The 18624-nt window shown below is 36.5% G+C and overlaps 1 non-coding gene across 1 annotated transcript in view; it reads left to right on the forward strand.

The window, feature by feature from the left end:
* The first annotated feature begins 573 nt into the window (after nt 1-573).
* The window catches only part of LOC103095048 (uncharacterized), a 36719-nt gene continuing 18668 nt past the window's right edge, over nt 574-18624 (forward strand). The window contains exon 1 of the transcript XR_008915120.1: nt 574-709. This is a non-coding gene — a transcript (uncharacterized LOC103095048). The remainder of the gene's footprint in view (nt 710-18624) is intronic.

The following is an 18624-nucleotide window of genomic DNA, read 5'->3' on the forward strand; positions in this document are numbered from 1 at the left end:
AAAATAGTGCAGTGACAGTGGGCCTGCGGAACACAGCAGAACCACCAAAGTGGAGAAATGAGTCTCAGCTTTCTTGGTCATGAGACACTGTGGCTGGGATTACCTGACTCTTCCCCAATATCCTTATCAAACCTCATTGACTGAGAAAAAATTCAAAATTGTGATGTGGTATAGTTTATAGAAACCTGCTTGCAATATGAACAGCTTAGGTACAAATTATACATTTTTACCATGTGGTTGATTCTGCTTAATCATACTGTTAATGTTATTTAAGTAATCTCATATTGTATATAGAGTTTTCAGAGATTTTCTTTTTAAACAGGATAACTGATAGATTTTGCTTAGCACCATGCCTGGCACATGCTAAGCATTTATTAAATATTTATTGATTATTAACAATCACATACTTTATTTAGAAGTTTTAAAAAACTGATTTAAGTTGAAATCAAATTAATTAATTTTTGTTTGTCTTTTAGGAAAAATTTTCATTCCAAAATGAATTATGGAAATCCTCCACCCTACTCGGACCCAGGCCCAACTGCCCCATATCCACCATATCCACAGCAACCTCAAGGATATCCTTCTTCTGGGCCTTATCCTCCTGGGCCTCCAGGACCATATCCACCCCCTAATGCAGGGTACCCATACCAAGGCTATCCACAATATGGCTGGCAGGGCGGACCCCCTCCAGAAGCTCCCAAAACCACAGGTACTATAAATATTATGTACAGTCCTAGGTCAGAATGGGAAATGGAAATATGTGCATATTTTCCTTGTCAAAAAATGCAGGCAAATGGTTTTTGTAAGTTCATTCTTAGGCTTTAATGATTGTTTTTCCTAAATAATGGGGAACTTTTCATCTCTGGTAAGTAATAGATATCCTCTTGATGCTGTGAGCCTCTCTCCTTTGTGGTGTTTTCCTTTGGGACACAGAAGTCTTGTTTAGCATGTTTTCTAAGAGTAGAGGAAGGAATTTGAAGGTCTCAGGCTGCTGGTATTTATTCTTGTAATAGCAGAAAGTCTTGTTTTTCAGGACCAGATTTTTGGAACCAATTTATCTTTAAATTCCAACTATTATTTTAGCCTTTTCTTTCAAAAGCAGATAACAAGTATTTTAAACTAAGATGTTTCTAAGCTAAACCTTACATTTTTACCTGCATTTTCAATAGGTCAGTTCAAGTTGGGGCCACCATGTTCCAGGCCCTTAATTTTCTATGTATTTGCTGCAGTATGATTCAATTGGCCTTTTAAAAAAGGAAATTCAGTTCTTAATTTAACACCCATTTTTTCTCTCTGCCAAGTAAATGGTAGAATCAGAACCTTTTAACTCGAAAGCCTCATTTTCTGTCTTCTCTGTTTCAGACTTTCTTAATAGTTGCTGGTTTTATTTCTCTTCTTGAGAGCCCAATTCCCTTTGCACACACCTGGTTTGGCTTTCCATAATGACTAGATTCATGCTGATGTAGGAGTGCAAGCTGTCCCTGACAGAAGTCAAGTCAATAAGCAATTTTGGTCACAGCACTAAGCCACTTTGCCTAGATCTTAACCCTTTGCTGCCTATAGTAACAGATCTGAAGGTTTATTCTAGAAGTAATTTTAAAACACAACTTTCCAGGATTATGGGGTTCATCCAAGGTGGGTATCACATGCGGAAATCCTTCTCCCTACCTGGACCCAGGAAAATACTACAAATATAGTCATCTTAAAAATCCTATAAACAAGGACCTCTCTAGGAAAAACATACAGCATTTGATTACATCAAGCCATTAAATAGATTTTGAAGAAAAATCTTGACAAGTAACTAGGTTCTGTTTTCTTGGCTTTCTCTTGTAACAGTTTCTTTTACGGGTGCACAGAATAGTGCAAGAAATATGTCACCAAGTGCTGTCTAAGTAGTAACAAACACAGAATTCAGGTCTCTGGCACTGAAGGGAGAATTTCTAAAATAAGTTTCCTAAACTGACAAGTCTTCTGTTTAACACAAGGTTTTTCTAGTATGTGGGACACTTTGAAGAGGTTTAGGCAAACTCTCACTTCCGTAGCACTTGGCTCCTTCTCAAAGTGACTATTTCAGATTTTCCTGATGCTTAGGATGTATATTAATTTCCAATCATGCAGGTTGTTTTTTTTTGTTTGTTTGTTTTTGTAACCTGCCTTAGAATGAATACTAAGTGCTGGTTCCAAGGCAGAAGAGTCGTTAAGAACTAGGCAAATGAGGTTAAGCAATTTGCCCAGGGTCACAGAGCTGGGAAGCATATAAGGCCAGATTGTCCAGGTCCTTCTGACTTCAGGCCTGGTTTTACCCAGTGAGTCACTAGCTTCCCCTGCTGAGTTCTTTTATTAATGCCTTGCAAATTTGTAGATGGTCTCTATTCAAGATATCTAGTACCTTTTGTTTTTATATTGGTCATTCCCCCTACACCCCAAAAATCCAATTGACAAAGAAAAACAATTAAGCCACAGTGTAAGCAGATTCTAGTGGTCAAGTTCTGTTCTGTTCTCTTCAACCAGTGTTTTTAGAAGATGCACATAGGTTTGGCTCTCATATATTGGCCACTTTGTATTTTTGGCAGAAACTTCTAAGCCTCTCAGATTTATTTTGTAACAGTTTTATTATTTACCTTTTGTTTTTTACACCAGTCATTTCTAGATATGCCCTTGGTGGTTTTTTAAAAAATAGATTTTTACTGATATCTTTTCAAATTTTTGTTATTGGTAAAGTATTAGTGATTGAGTTGCCTCTTTGGGAAATAGGGGTATGGTGTTTGATTTGGGGCTTACTGTTCTTTAATAGGATAGACAGGGCTTATTAAGCTTTGCCTCCTTGAATTGTGATATCATTTTCTTAAACAACATTTTATTTTTTCCCTAATTACATGTAAAAACAGTTTTTAGTATTCTTTAAAAAATTTTTTTGAATCCCTAATTCTTTCCCTCCCTCTCCCCCCACCCCCCAGATGGTAACCAATTTGATAGAGGTTATACATGTGCACTCATGTAAAACATATTCATGTTCATAGTCATGTTGTAGAAGAAAACAGACCCCCCAAAAGTGAAAAATAGTATTCTTCAATCTTCATCAGTTCTTTCTCTGGGAGTGAATAGCATTTCTCATCATAAGTCCTTTGGAATTTAGCTTGGATCATTGTATTGCTGACTAGCTAAATCATTCAGTTGATCTTCATTACACCATTGTTGTTACTGTGTACAATTTTCGGATTCTGCTCACTTCTTCGCTTTGCATCAGTTCATGTAAGCCTTCCTAGGTTTTTCTGAAGCAGCCATACCTTTTGCCATATCTTTTAGCACAGTATTCCATCACAATTATATATCATAACCTGTTCAGTCATTCCCCAATTGATGGGCATCCTCTTGATTTCCAATTCTTTGCTAGTATGAAAAGAGCTGCTATGAATATTTTTGTAAACATTTTGTACAAAGGGAGGGTTCTTTACCCCCCCTTTTTTTTCATTTCTTTGGAATACAACCTTAGTATTGGTATTACTGGATCAAAGGGTATGTAGTTTTATGGCACTTTGAGCACAGTTCCAAATTGTTCTCTAAAATGGTGTGATACGTTTTCTTTTAGGTTTGTAATCACTGCACCATCATGGAGAGTTTGTTTTCTTAGGAATATTCTTATCAGGGGTGTAGGTAGTGAGGTTGGTTGGGATTTAACAATGCTATACAGCCTTAGAAAAAGAACAGGAAACCTTGGTGGGTGTGCCTTTGGACAGGTCAAAGTAGGAGCTACTGGACTGGGTGGAGACAAATATAAAAGGAGAAATTTCTGAGATAAAACAAAAAAATATTCAAATTAGCAAGGCACAGAAAGCTTAGAGGATTTAATCCAGGAATGAACATTCATAATGTCTAACCCCCATTTCACATAAGAGGAAGTACGTCCTTGAGAGACACAGTGATATTCCCAAGGTTTTATGTAGCCAGAGACAAAAACTACTTTTCCATTTTAATTCTGAGTTTTACTTGGCAAAAAGAATTATTAAGTCCATTTCTCTTTCCTCTTTTCCCCCTTTTAAACATTATTTTATTTGGTCATTTTCAAACATTATTCATTGGAAACAAAGACCATTTTCTTTTTCTCCCCCCACCCCCCCCACCCCTCCCACAGCCGACACATGATTCCTCTGGGTATCACATGTATCCTTGATCTGAACCCATTTCTATGTTGTTGGTATTTGCATTAGAGTGTTCATTTAAAGTCTCTCCTCAGTCATATCCCCTCCAGCCCCTGTAGTCAAGCAGTTGCCTTTCCTTGTTGTTTTTACTCCCTTCCTTTGTCTTTTTTTTTTAACCCATAACCTTTCATCTTAGAATCAGTATTCTGTATTGACTCTAAGGCAGAAGAGGTAGGGCTAGGCAATGGGGGTTAAGTGACTTGCCCAGGATCATACAGCTAGGAAGTGTCTGAGGTCAGATTTGAACCCAGGACTTCTCTTCTCTAGGCCTGGCTCTCTATCCACTGAACCACCTAGCTGCCTCTTTCCTCATCTTTTAAAAACAACATTGTCCGGTAGAAAGAGTCAATGACTACTATGTTGAAAAAATAATTTGTATATATGATGTAAAGATGACTATAGCAAGCAATGGGGAAAAAAAAATTCATGTTTCTAGTATCTGCCCCTCCCTTCATACCTCTCACCATCAGTGAAGCAGATTTTTTTTTATAATTTATTTCAACCATAACCAACATGTTCCCCTTAGCAGTAAGGGGTAAAGGAGTGTGCAAAGACAATTACAGTTTGAAAATACAGTTTGCTTAGCAAAGCCCATTGGTTTGGAGCAGAATGCATCTGGCTTGCAAGCCTGGTAAAGCAGAAGGTATTGGCAAGAATCGGCTTCATTTACAGGGATAGTCTCATGGCTTCTTTTCTCTTTTGCCTATTCTGTTCCCTGCAGAGAATATGATTTTCTGGCTCTGCTTCACTAGTCCTAAAAGTGTATCCCTCAAGCTTTCTTAATCTCTGTCCTTATCTAAAACACCTTTTGAATGAATGTTAAAGGAACCCTTTTGGTTTGGGTAGATAAGAGGTAAGTTGAGGAAGCAGTTTAGGAGGCGGATTTGAAAGGAATACCAGAAAACAGGTACATCATCCTCCTCACTGAGGGATGAAACCAATAAGACGTCAATACACATTAAAATGGTTATGGAAATCCCGAATCCACCTAACCTGGTATCAAGAATGTAGTGACTGCCTTGATACTCCTGAATACTGGACATAATTCATACTTTTTACTAAAAAGTAAAAACATTTCCCTCTGTGACCAAGTGACCAGAGCAGCATAATTGGGTAATTCCCAGAACTGGAGCCACAGAATTTCAGATAGTAAGGGACTTCAGTGGCCATCTCGGCCACTCTAAACCCCGAAAAAAGAATCTCCTACAAGAACCCCAACTAGTAGTCCCAGCCTCCTCCGCATGAAGACCATTGACAAGAGAGAACCCATTTCTGGCAGCCCATTCTGGTTTTAGTAGGCATTTGTTTTTTGCAAAAGTTTTCCCTTATATCATGAAGCATAAAACTGCCTCCCTGAAATTTCTCTCCTTCTAATTCCTGCCCTCTGAGGCCAAACAGAACAAGTCTAATCCTCCTTTCACATGAGAGCCCATCAGATGTTTGAGCATAGTACATGTAGTCTGAGCAGGGCAAAAGAGAGGGGATCTAGCTTCCTCTTATCCCTAGAGATTGTCCAAGATCATGTGAGTTTTTCTGGATGCCATATCATCCCACTGTTAACTCATTGAACTAGAATCCAGTTCATTACTCCCTAGCCTTTTTTTTTTTAATAACCCTTACCTTCTGTCTTAATATTAGTTCTAAGAAAAGCAGCAAGGGCTAGGTTATGGGTTAAGTGACTTGCCCAGAATCATGTAGCTAAGAAGTATCTGAGGTCACTTTTGAAGCCAGGTCCTCCTGACCTCAGGCATGGTACCTAGCTGTCCCCCTAGTCCTTTTCAAATAGCTATTTAACTTTGCTTTCTTGTATTTGTGAAGTGAGTTAAAAAAAAACCAAACACTCAAATGGAAGACTATATTATTCCTGTAAACGTTCAGCTAAGTAGATCCAGGACAGTGGTATAGCCTATCAAGATCTTTTTAAATTCTGACTACTCTTCAGTTCTTCAGTATCCTGGCTTTACATCACCTGAAAATTTGATGTACATTCTATCTGTGTCTTTATGGAAATCATTGATAAAATCCTGGCATAGGGCCAAGCCTAGATTCTTAGGGTACCCACTGGAAACCTCCTTCTAAGCCATAGAAAACGATTAATGACTACTTTTTGAATCTTATCCAATTGTACTGCCATAAAATACACATCTCTTTGTTTTTTTTCTCAGGAAGAGCATGAGGTTTTTATAAAATGCTTTGCTAAAATCTGTATATATTCACAGCATTCTTTGTAGCTGTCAGAAAAGGAAATTGGGATAATCTGGTATGACCCATCCTTGCTGAAGTGTGACCTTTGTGATCCCACCTTCCTCTTCCAGATGTTCACAAAATATCTCTTTAATAAGCATTCTAGAATTTTGCAAAGAAGCAAACTCAAGCTTTTAGGCCTATAGAGTTTGCAGGCTCTTTTTGTTGATTGAGACCTTTCTACAGGACAGTGAGACTTCTCCCATTTTCTGTAATCATTCAGCTCTCACTGACAGTGATTACAATCATATCTGCCAGTTTTCAGTGCTGTTTTTCACCACCTGCCCTACTTGGCTTTGACTTCATAGCACATTGGGGGGACCCCTCCCACCCAACTGGCCATCTCCTTCCTTCCAGTTTCCTTTTTGTGTTGTCTTCCTTCAGTAGATTGTAAGGCCCTTGAGGGTAGAGAGTAACTCTTTCTTATTTGTATCTCTCTGTGGTACAGTACCTGGCACCTAGTAGGTGCTTAATAAATGTTTATTGAATCAAGAGCCATCTTATATTAATCTCAAAATTGCTTGACAGCTCACAATAACTTGAATGAGAAAAGAATTGCCAACTCTGTTCCTTCCAATAAGATCTGGGGGCTCATCTATCCTTTTCATCCAGTCTCTTATGCCTCATCTTTGATTTCTTTTTTCCCCAATACAGTTCATTTTCTTGTCTTGTAACTTTCTTTTATTTTTTCTATTACTTGTAGAAACAATTTTTGACAGTTGTCTTCTGACAGTTTACAATTGATTCAGAATGAAGTGGTAAATAGTTTGATAGAGGTTATACCAATGTTTTCACCCAATACATATTTTCATATTCCCCATGTCACTGACACTATTCTTAGAGTACTATGCTATGCCTTTTCCCTTTGCTTCACTTTAATATTTATCCTTAATAATCTTAAATTTATGCCTTCTTTGTAAATCTGCAATGGCTTCTTCAGATAATTCCCATTTTTCTTCATTATTAGAATTATTTCTCCTTGGGTCTTCAGAATTCATAGTATTCAGCTTATCCTTTTTTTTTAATCTTATGGAATATGCTTTCTTTGATTCCAAGGTGTGCATAGAATAATGCCCAGCTTCCTTCCCCTCTGCCATGTATGCTGAAGTAGTCACTTTTCTCCTAAACTTTCCATTGTTTTTATCTAAGTAATTAATTCTTCTGTGTTAATTGAGAATTGGATCCAGAATAAAATCTGTTCTTACTTTACATACCTTTTTAAGGCCAGTTGAATAATTATTAGCTATTCTGCTTTCATCATGGAGAGAACTCCAGCAGGCTTTTCTAGATTTGAAGGCTGACACCTTTATTCCTTTATGCTTTCTGTGCCTCTTTCCTTTTTGTGTTAGTGTGTACCAATAACCTTTTTTTTTTTAACACCTTCTGTCATGTATTCTAAGTCAGAAGAGTGGTAAGAGCTAGGCAACTGGGGTTAAGTGACTTTCCCGGGGTTGCACAATTCAGATATGTCTGAGGTTAAATTTGAACCTAGGACTTCCTGAATCCAGACTCAATTCTCTATCCTAGCTGCCTTTGGGTCTCCTCTCTATTAGTCTCCACCCATATCTGCTCTCATGTTAGAATTCCTTCTAAACTCAGCTCTGCCCCACCTTCCTGATTGCCACAGCTACTAATGGCCTCCTACCTCTACAAGAATTTTATTTATTTTTTTAATATATTATATATTTTATATATATATATATTTTTATATTATATTATATATATTTTATAATATATATAATATGTATTATATATTTATTTATTTATTGGGTATGTATTTCCCCTAGCAGATTAGATTGTAACCTCCTGGAATGCAGGGACTGGTTTAATCTGGCCTTTATATTCTCAGCATCTAATATAATAACATACCTCATAAATACTTGTTGATTGATTGTTTCCCTTCCCTGGTTTCTGTATTTCCTTATTATCAGATAAGCCTAATATAGGATGATATTCTATACTCCCATCCCCTAGTATTTGTGGACAAGGTAATCCCATACAGAGGGTCATGTGTCTCATCCTGCCAAACCCAAGTAACCCTCAGAGCTGGGTTGGTGCACAGGGCTATTGAACCATCCTTGATATGTCTTTTTTTTTTTAAACCTTTACCTTCTGTCTTGGAGTCAATACTATGTATTGGCTTCAAGGCAGAAGAGTGGTAAGGGCTAAGCAATGGGGGTCAAGTGACTTGCCCAGGGTCACACAGCTGAGAAGTGTCTTAGGTCAGATTTGAACACAGGACCTCCCATCTCTAGGCCTGGCTCTCAATCCACTGAGCTACCCAGCTGCCCCCATGTCTTTTTTTTTAAAACCCATACCTCTTATGTAGTATGAACCTCTGCAAAATAGATTTCTTATCTCTTCAGTGCTTTTAAAATTTTATCTGTTTAGTTTATAGAAGTTAATTTGAAAGATGTGTATATGTATGTATATGAGGGTTATCTACTTCTACAACTAATGGCCCTTTAGTTTTATACCTATATATGGATTTCCAATACTACCCTCTATTACATTCCTTCATTGTCTTTAAGAGCTTTAAGAATTGAGGTATAAGTTGTTATACAAGAAGTCTCACAATGAGACGGTTAACAGAATTTTGCCCCAAACTTCTCCCTGTGCCACCCCCACCCCTGTAGGTCAGTCTGCTCCTCTAGCCTAGTCCTGAGAGAACATTGGAATTTCAGGGGAAACTGGCTTTCAACCTGAGACCTTATAATTTCACCACTGTGTTTCGGCTTATTAATCTGTAAAATGGGGATAATGATATCTGTGGTATTTCTTTCACAAGTGTTTTGCAATCCTTAAAGAACTAGAGAAATGCCAGCTGTTATTATTACTAGCTCTAGTCTGGAGAACACCTAAACATATAAGCAGTTGGAGGGAGAGGAGGTTGGCATTTGTTTGTATTTCTTTGAGGCCAGGCCATGATTTGGTATGGGACCACCTTAGACCCCACCTTGTGTATGAGACTATACTTCAGGATTGGCTCCAAAGCAATACAGGCCTCTTGAGGTGCTCCTCAAATTAGGACCCAGCCATGACTACAACAATGGGCTTATCTAGGAACAGATTGACTATTAGAACTGATGAGGTAAGAATTCTGTTTGCCCATGTGGTATTTTGGAGTCTTCGGGTATACTGAAGTGAACATAGAGAGGATGTGAGGTGCAGTGGGCATTTGCTTCCAGAAACTTCCCTGTCTCAATGTATTCTTTTAAATCTCTGCCTAAGTGTCTATTCTAAGACAGGATAGTGGTAAGGGTTAGGCAATTGGGGTTAAGCGATTTGCCCAGTGCCACTAAGGCCAGATTTGAACTCAGGACCTTTGGTCTCTGGACTTGGTTCTTTATTTATTGACCCACCTAGCTGCCCTGTGTTATTTTCAAAAGGTAAAAAACAAAATTGAATTTCTAAATGTCTTCACCTATTTTCACCCTGTATTAAAAGCAGTTCCCAAACTATTAACAGTGCAATTAAACTAGCAATTTATTTTATTCTTAATTTCTTTTTAATTCATATTTTTGAATATCACTGTCTTCCCAATAACCTTTCACTGCCATAGAACTCTTATAACCAGGAAAAGACGTAATAAACAAAAGACAGTATTGACTGAGTGACCAAGTGTATGGATCATTCTGCACTCAGTTACCACCTTTTTATTGAAGAGGGAAGCATGTTTTATCATGTCTTCATGAATCAAGACTGATGGATTAATCATTACATAAATCTGATTTCTGGTGTCTTTTTTAAAAGGTTTTTTATTACAAATTTGAAAAATCATCAACAAACACTAATATTTCCCTATACAAAAAAAAATTGAAAAAGAGAGTGGTACATGAAGCTATGAATCTGTTCAATGTAATGTTTTAAAAATATATGCATTTAACATGGTGGTACCGACATTGCCCTCCTTGACTTTGTCCTGAAGTTTATGTAAGCTGTTCTGAAATGAACTGTTCTGATGCTTTCTTTAATGGTTTTTACACTAAATTGAAACATTAAAATGAAACATTTCCATATATACACAGCCAAACACCAAAAAAAGGATTATCTTTGAAACTACAAATCTGTTTTGTACCACTTGCTTTTGAAAACAGATATAAATTATCTAAATTTCTTTTTAAACTGTCTTGCTTGTCTTTGTTTCCTTCCAAACTTCCTTCTGTTTTCATCTATGAATTTTTAAAAATGTTTCAATAGTCCTCTTTTTGCTGTAGGTACTCTTCCCACCCACCCACCAAAGTAACTGAGAAGAAGGGGGGAACAACCTCAGTTAGAAATAAAAATAGTTACACAAAATGTCTTTAACACATTGGACATATTTTCTGTCAATGTTATTTTTCATTGTAATGTTGCTGTCTGGCCTTATGAAATGGCTTTGGGTTCTGTTTACTGTATGTCAGTTGACCCCTTTGAAATCACCCTTTTTGTGCTCATATCTTATGGCACAATAATACTCCTATTATATTTCACAAGATCAAGAAATTTGACTTAAGTGCAGCTCTTCTCTCCTAGGTATTATCTTTCCTCTTAAAATCCTCATCCCTTCTTTATCTCTACTTTTTCCCTGTTGAGTTTGATATATTTCTCCACCAAACTGTGTATATTCACTACTTTGTCCATTTCAGCTAAGAGAAAATTCATCTAATTTCTACTCCTCCATGTTGTGGTATTCTCATGAAACCCATTTATGAAAGTTAATAAGTGCTACTCTCTTTCCTCCTTTATACACTAGTGTCTTTTTTTGCCCTTCCTTCTGTTTTCCTTCTACCTCCCAAATCAAACTAGTTAACCCTAATGATCCCTGTTTTGGGTTGTTGGTTTTTTTTTTTAATTTGACTCCCTTACCACGTTGAAGTTCTGAAGGAATACTCATTTCATCTCCCTCTGTTAGAATGTTAGCACTACATTGTAATATGTTTGTTTTTTTTAAAACCTTACCTTCTGTCTTAGAATCAATACTATGTATTGGTTCTAAGGCAAATGAGTGGTAAGGGCTAGGCAATGGGGGTTAAGTGACTTGCCCAGGGTCACACAGCTGTGAAGTGTCTAAGGTCAAATTTGAACCCAGGACCTCCCATCTCTGGGTCTGATTCTCAATCCACTGTGCTACCCAGCTGCCCCCTGTAATATGTTTTTTTTCCCAAGTTTCTTAAATCAGTTTACCTTTCTAGGCCTTTTAAAATTAAACATTGTGTTTATATTTCTAAGTCCCTGCTCAGTTCTGGTCTTTTCTTTAGAAATGATTCAAATGCTTTTATATTTCATTAAAAGGCTTTTTCTTTTCCCATAAAAGATTGTACTCAGATTTGCAGGATTGAAAATGTATTCCAAGATCTCTAGTTTTTAGTATGAAACTGCCGTATCTGCTGTGATTCCTGACTGCTTTGGTTCTCCAACTGCTTTTTGGATGCTTATGATAGTTTTTTCTTTGATATTGTGTCAAGGAAGCTCATCCCCTCCCTCTCCTCAGTAACTTTACCTGTCTATCAAACATTCCTGAGATACCACAGTTGCTCCAGGGTTGCTTCGGTGCACATTCGGTATGTCAGTAAAAATTAAGGTTTGGGGCGGGACTGGGGGGAGACCGGAGGAGAGGACCATGAGAGAACCATGAGGAGAAGAGACAGAGCAGGCAGGTGAGGGGAATGCGGTAGAGACTGGCAGGCTAGGCCCCACGTGGTCAGGTTACTTAGAAATGATTGTCTACCCTTCCTAATAAACTTTATAAAAATATATATGGGTAGAAATATTGTTTTTAATTATTACAATATGGAAGCAGTATTTTTTTCTTTGCCATGGCTTTGACTTCCATTGGATTTTTTTTCCTTTGGGAGTTCTTAGAGAAGGCATTAATAGATTCTTTCTGTTTTCTCTTTACCTTCTGATTTTAATAATAGATATTGGGTAGTTTTTATTTATGATTACTTGAAATACAGTATTCATGAGAAAGGAGGGAGAATGATCTAGGGTTCAGTATACTATAATTACCATCCTTTTGATTAGGCGAAAAATGTTGATTATTCTTGAACGATAGAGGCAAACTGAAACATCTCAAGTAACCCTGAGTAATAATGAGGATTCCAACTGCCCCTCCATGACATAGTGTCCTGGGGTGTGAGAAATGGTATTGCTCTTGCTGGAGAGGATAGTTGAGATACCGTGGCATCAGAGAGCAGCCAGGTCTCTGTGAGGGCTAGAGGGTAGAGTCTGAGATAGAGGCCCAGGATGGAGGGGAGTTTGTAGAGTGGCAGTGCCAGAAGACACAGTGAAAGTGGGCAGGGTTGTTTGAGGGAATGGAAATGAGAAATTGTGAGGAGGGGGCAGATAACAGTTTTCTCTAAAATAGTCACCTGTTTCTGTTTCACCACTCTGTATTATTTTATAGGACCTTTTCCAGATTTCTCTGAACATTTCCCTTTCATTAGATATCTTTCCAGTATTGTGGTCATTGGTAATAAGCAGTGTGGCATCACAGGCAGAGACCTAGGAAAGTCTGAGTTTGGTTTAATTCTTGCCTTTACATACACCGGCTTTGTGACCCTGGGCAAGTCAACTAACCTCTTAGTATTCCAGGTCAGTAGTGAGTAAATTCAAATAGAAAACAGTCCACAAATCTATAAATAAGGATCCTTGTGTCCAGCAGAGTAACTTTAAAAACCACAAATAACATTATCTCTGTTTCATTATATTTTTCTTTCTTTTTAAAAATATTAGCCAGTTGCATTTTAATGTGGTTCAGGATGCACTTTTGCAGCCTATTAGATACCTCTACTCTAGGCAGTTCTTTAAGAGAGAGGTGGTACTTGACTTCTTTCAGTAGAAGCTATTTCTTCTCTTGAAACTTCCCTATAACATTTAAATCAGTTCAGTTTTTAACTCTGCCTCTGTTCTGGTTATTGTGTATGTTCCTTCCTTCCATTCTTTTCCCCACCCTTTACCCTCTGTCGTAGTATCAGTTCCAAGATATAAGGGTGGTAAAGGCTAGGCTTTTGGGGTTAAGTGAATTGTGTAGGGTCACACAATTAGGAAGTAGCTGAGACTAGCTTTGAACCCAGGTCCTCCTGAATCCAGGCCTGATGCTCGTTTCACCATTCTGCCTAGCTGCCCTATATTTTGCTTTCTTGTTTCTGCTTTCTTCACTCTCCACCAATTCAAGTCTAAGTTTTTAAAAAATTCATTACAATCTTATTTTGTAGTAATATAGTAATGTTTAGTTATATCCACATACCACAAGTTATCAAGCCAATCACTAGACACATATTTGCAACAAACATTTAAGTACCTGCTATTTTCAAGCCACTGTTGCTTAATGTGATGCTAGAGATACAATGTGGTTTTTTATCCCTGATTTTCTTTGTGGTGGTGTTGGTTTTTTTAAGTTATTTCACAGCCTCAGACACTTCCCAGCTGTGTGACCCTGGGCAAGTCATTTGACCCCCATTGCCTAGCCCTTAACCACTCTTCTGCCTTGGAACCAATACACAGTATTGGTTCCAAGATGGAAGGTAAGGGCTTAATTAAATAAATAATCAATCAAACAAATAAATAAATAAAATAAAGTGTTGTTTTTTTTCCCCACAGACATTTGCCTTTGCCTTCCAGTGCCTCCACGTCAATAAAACAATAAAAAATAAAAAATAAAATCCCCATAACAAATATTCATGGGCCGCAAAAGAAGTTCCCATATTGGCCATGTCTACAAGCATATATTTCATTCTGCATTAAATCCATCACCTCTCTGGCCATCCTCTTGAAGAACAGTGTCAAATTCAAATAAAAGAGAGGAGACGTTACACTGTACATAAGGATTCCTTAAGAGTACATATTGACTTAGAACACCACATTAACATTATCTATGTTTTATTGTATTATTTCATTAAATATGTCCTAATCACATTTTATTCTGATTCTTCTGCATGTTTAACACCTTTCATCTATCATGCATTGATTGGAATTCTAGTCTTGCAAAGGGGTTTTTCTCTTTATTGTTGTATAGATTATTCTCCTAGTTCTGTTCACTTCACTCTGTTCATATGTCTTCTCAGTTTCCTCTGATTCTGTCCACTTTGTTCATTTCTGTTACATTTATATACCACAATTTATCTAGACATTTCCCTATTTGGGAGTGGGGTATGCTTTTAGCTGCTTGGCACGAACTATGACAAAAAGAGCCACTTGAAATATTTTTGAACAAGATCCTTCTTTCATATCTTTGAGAGGTCTAGATCTGTATACCTGAGCCTAAGAGTATTCACATTTTAATATCTTTGGGGGATAGTGCCAAATATTTTTCACAAACTGTTTGACCAGTTCACAGCTACAGCAGCAGCGCACAAGGGTGTCTATTTTCCTGCACCCCCACCAACATTTATAATTGTCCTTTTTTCTAGTTTCTGCCAATTTGATAGGTAGAACCTCTGAGTTGCTTTTGATTTGGAGAATGTTTCCTTTTTTTTTTAAGCAATCAGTTTAATTGCTAAATCTTTTCTTAATTATATCTTTTAATATTTCTTACATATCTGTTTTGGAATGTTTGCAAGTGGTCACCTCAGGTTTTTATTTTTTTTTCAATTTTGACTTGGTGCAGGAATACCTCTAACACTTATTTTTTTAGAATACCTCTAACCTTTTTTTCAAGGTCAATCATTTTCACTGCTAATTAAGTTAAGCTTTGAAGGATATGTTCATTGGGATTGCAGTTTTGACTTTTTGGATAGATATCCTATTCTGTGCTGCCGTTTTTCCTGGCTGAGTTATTCAAATTAACATTCCTTCATAGTGGAAAGAAAGTCTTTCTCCCCTGTCTGCTTGAAGCAATTTGTTGTTTGGTCTTGAAACTGTGAGATTTGATTACTATATGTTTTATGTTTTAAGAGTGGTTCTCCTCTCCCTCTTACCCTGCTCCCCCTCCCCCAATTCGTATTAGGTCAAGCACTTTTTTGTTCTTATTGCCAGAAGTATGCTTTAAAAAATCTTTTTGATATGTCATTCTTCTGGGAGATCTGTGATCTTTAAATTAGCTCTCTTCACTGCATTCTATCTTCACATGTTTATTGATAGCTTAAATTTCTTCCTCTGAAAATTGTTAATATTCCTAGGAAATGGCTTCTTAGTCTTATAAATTTGAATGAGCTTCTTGTAGCCATGCAATTCTCTACCAATTTTAACTATGATAGATTTGTTTGTGCAAGCATTTTAAAATTTTATATAATCAGAATTGTCCATTTTATATCCTATGATCCTCTTATCATTTATTTTAGTTGACTCTTCCCCTCTCCACTTCTTTACTCCTCTAATTTGCTTATGATACCATCTTTTATGTATAACTCATATATATATTTGGGGTTTATCTTAAGTAAATGGTGTGAGATGTTGGCCCATACCTAATTTCTGCCAAACTACTTTGCATTTTTCCTGGCAGATTTTGTCAATTACTGAATTTTTGCCCAACTAATCTTTGGATTTGTCAAAAACTTTCATACTGTTCTTATTTACTTCTGTATATTTTGTATCTACTCTTTTTCACTGATCAATCCTCTCAGTTTTTAAACCAGTATGAAATCATTTTTAAAGATTATTGCTTTGTAATATGTTCTGAGATTTGATGTTGATAGATCCTCTTTCCATTTTTTTTCATTATTGCCCTTGAGAATCTTGACCATTTGTTCCACTCTAAAAATTTCATTTTTATTTTTTCTAGGTCTATAGAACAATCTTGGTAGTTTAGACACCGAATAAGCAAGTTAATTTAAACAGTATTGTCATTTTATGATGTGGGCTTGGCTTATGCATTAGCTTTAATATTTCTCCAGTTATATAGATGTCTTCATTTTGGCAGTATTTCGTGGTTGAATTCATCTAGTTCTCGAGTGAATCTTGGTAAATATACTTCCAAATATTTTATACTTTATGATGTTATTTTGAATGGGATTTGTTTTTCTCTCTTTCTAGTTTTTCTTTCTGTTACATAGGAAAACTGATTATTTATATGAGTTTATTTTATATCTTGCAATTTGGTGAATTTATTATTTTGATTAATTTTTGGTTGACCCTTTATAATTTTCTAAATGAAATCATTTCATCTGTAAGGAAGCAATAATTTTGTTACCTCTTCATCTATGCTCTTGATTTCTTATTGTTATAGCTAGCACTTCTAGGAATATGTTAAATAGTCGCAATAAAAGTTAAACTTGTTTTATCCCTGATCTTATTAAAAAGATATCTGACTTTTCTCCATTGCATAAAAACTTGCTCTTGGCTTCTATTAGGTATTTACTGCATTAAGGAAAAGTCTTTTTAATGTTTTGAATAGAAAAAGGTGTTGCATTTTTCCATAAAGCTTTTTTAACATTTATTGATATAATCATTTAGTTTTATTATTTATGTAATTAACATTATAGGTTTCTTATGTCAAACTAGGCCTGCATTCCTGGCATAAACTGATAATAATGTTTAATCTTTCTAATGTGTTGGCCTATTTCTTAATGTTTTATTTTTAAATTTTTATGGACCCATTCCATTATAGGAATATTAATATGTAGTTTTTTCTCTCTGCTTTGTCTCTCTTCAGTTTAAGGATCAAGACTATATTTGTCTTGTCTAAAGAGATTGAAAAAGAAGCTTTGTCTTTTATTGCAACAGCATATTTAATAGTGGAGTTAATTGTTCTTTGGATATTTAATAAAATCTACTTATAAATCCATCTGTCCCTAGAGTATTTTTTTTCCTTTGGGATTTTGCTCATGTATTATTCAATTTCTTGTTTTTGACATTGGGTTCTTTAAATAATCAAGTAATATCAACAACCATTTATTAATTTTGGGCCTGGCCTCTCTACCAAGATACAAAGACAGTCATGTTCCACTTTTGAAGTAGCTCACAGTTTAATGAGGGAAATAACATATAAATTGCTGTTTGAAAAAGTAAAACATGTGTATGTATGTGGGTGGGTACGTATACACATATATGTACATACACACTTCTCAGAGGAAAGGCACTATCATTAAGGAGGATTATTAGGAAAGGCTTCTTCTGGTAGAAGGTGGGATTGGATTTTATTTTTAAACTCTTAGGTTCTGTCTTAGAATTTATACAAGTATCAGTTCCAAGGTAGTAGAATGGTAAAGGCTAGGCAATGGGGCTTAAGTGACTTTCCCAGGGTCACATACTTAGGAAATGTCCTAGGACAGATTTGAAACCCTCGCCCTCCCAACTCCAAACCTGGCATTCTCTCCACCAGACCACCTATCTAGAACAGAAGGTGGGATTATGGTTGAAACTTGAAGGAAGTCTGGGAAGTCGGGTAGTAGAGATGAGTAGAGAAAGCATTCCAGTCAGGAAAAATGCATATATTCTTGTACAAGGAACAGCAAGAGGGTAGTGTCACTTGATCTTAGAGTGTACATTGAGGTTGTAAGTAATGTATAAGAAGATTGGAAAGGTAGGGAACAGAATCTATCTCTTTTAAAAATTTGTATATTCTATATTTTTAAAAGTATTTGTTTGCCCTAAGTTGTTGGGTTTTTTCCTTTCCTTTTTCTCTTAATTTTCTGTAGTCTGGCTTCTGGCCACAGCCTCATCATTCAACTGAAAGTATTCTCTAAAGTTACCAATGGCCTTTTTCGTTGCCAAATGAAATCGCTTTTTTTCAGTTCTCCTCTTTCTTGACCTCTCTGCAACTGTTGACATTGTCAATCAAGCTCTCCTCTTTGATACTGGCTTCTCTCTAGGTTTTTGTGACATTTCTTTTTCCTGATTCTCCTCTCTCCTATCTGACTGCTTCTTTCAATCTTTACTGGATCTTCTTCCAGTTCATGTCTAATAATTGTGGTTCTGACCCAGGTTCTCATTTCTTCTCACCTCTCTTCCCATCCTCTCACCTTCACCTCTCTCTATGTCCTCTCATCAGCTCCCATGGATAAATTCAGTTATCATCTCTATGCAGATAATTCCCAGTTCTATTACCAAAGCCTAACTTCTCTCCTGACCACCCCTTCTCTCATATCACCCAACTGCAATCTTGTACTACTCCAACCCATTATGTCCTATGATAAGTTCATTATTCTTCCCAAACTTCTTTCTCTCTAAGATTTCTTTTCTCCCTATTTTTAAATATATTTTAACTCAATTACATGAAAAAAAATTTAACCTTCATTTTCTTTAAGTTTGAGCCAAATGT

This window comes from Monodelphis domestica, chromosome 1 (genome assembly GCF_027887165.1).
Source record: "Monodelphis domestica isolate mMonDom1 chromosome 1, mMonDom1.pri, whole genome shotgun sequence".
In the NCBI taxonomy this organism is placed as follows: Eukaryota; Metazoa; Chordata; class Mammalia; order Didelphimorphia; family Didelphidae; genus Monodelphis; species Monodelphis domestica.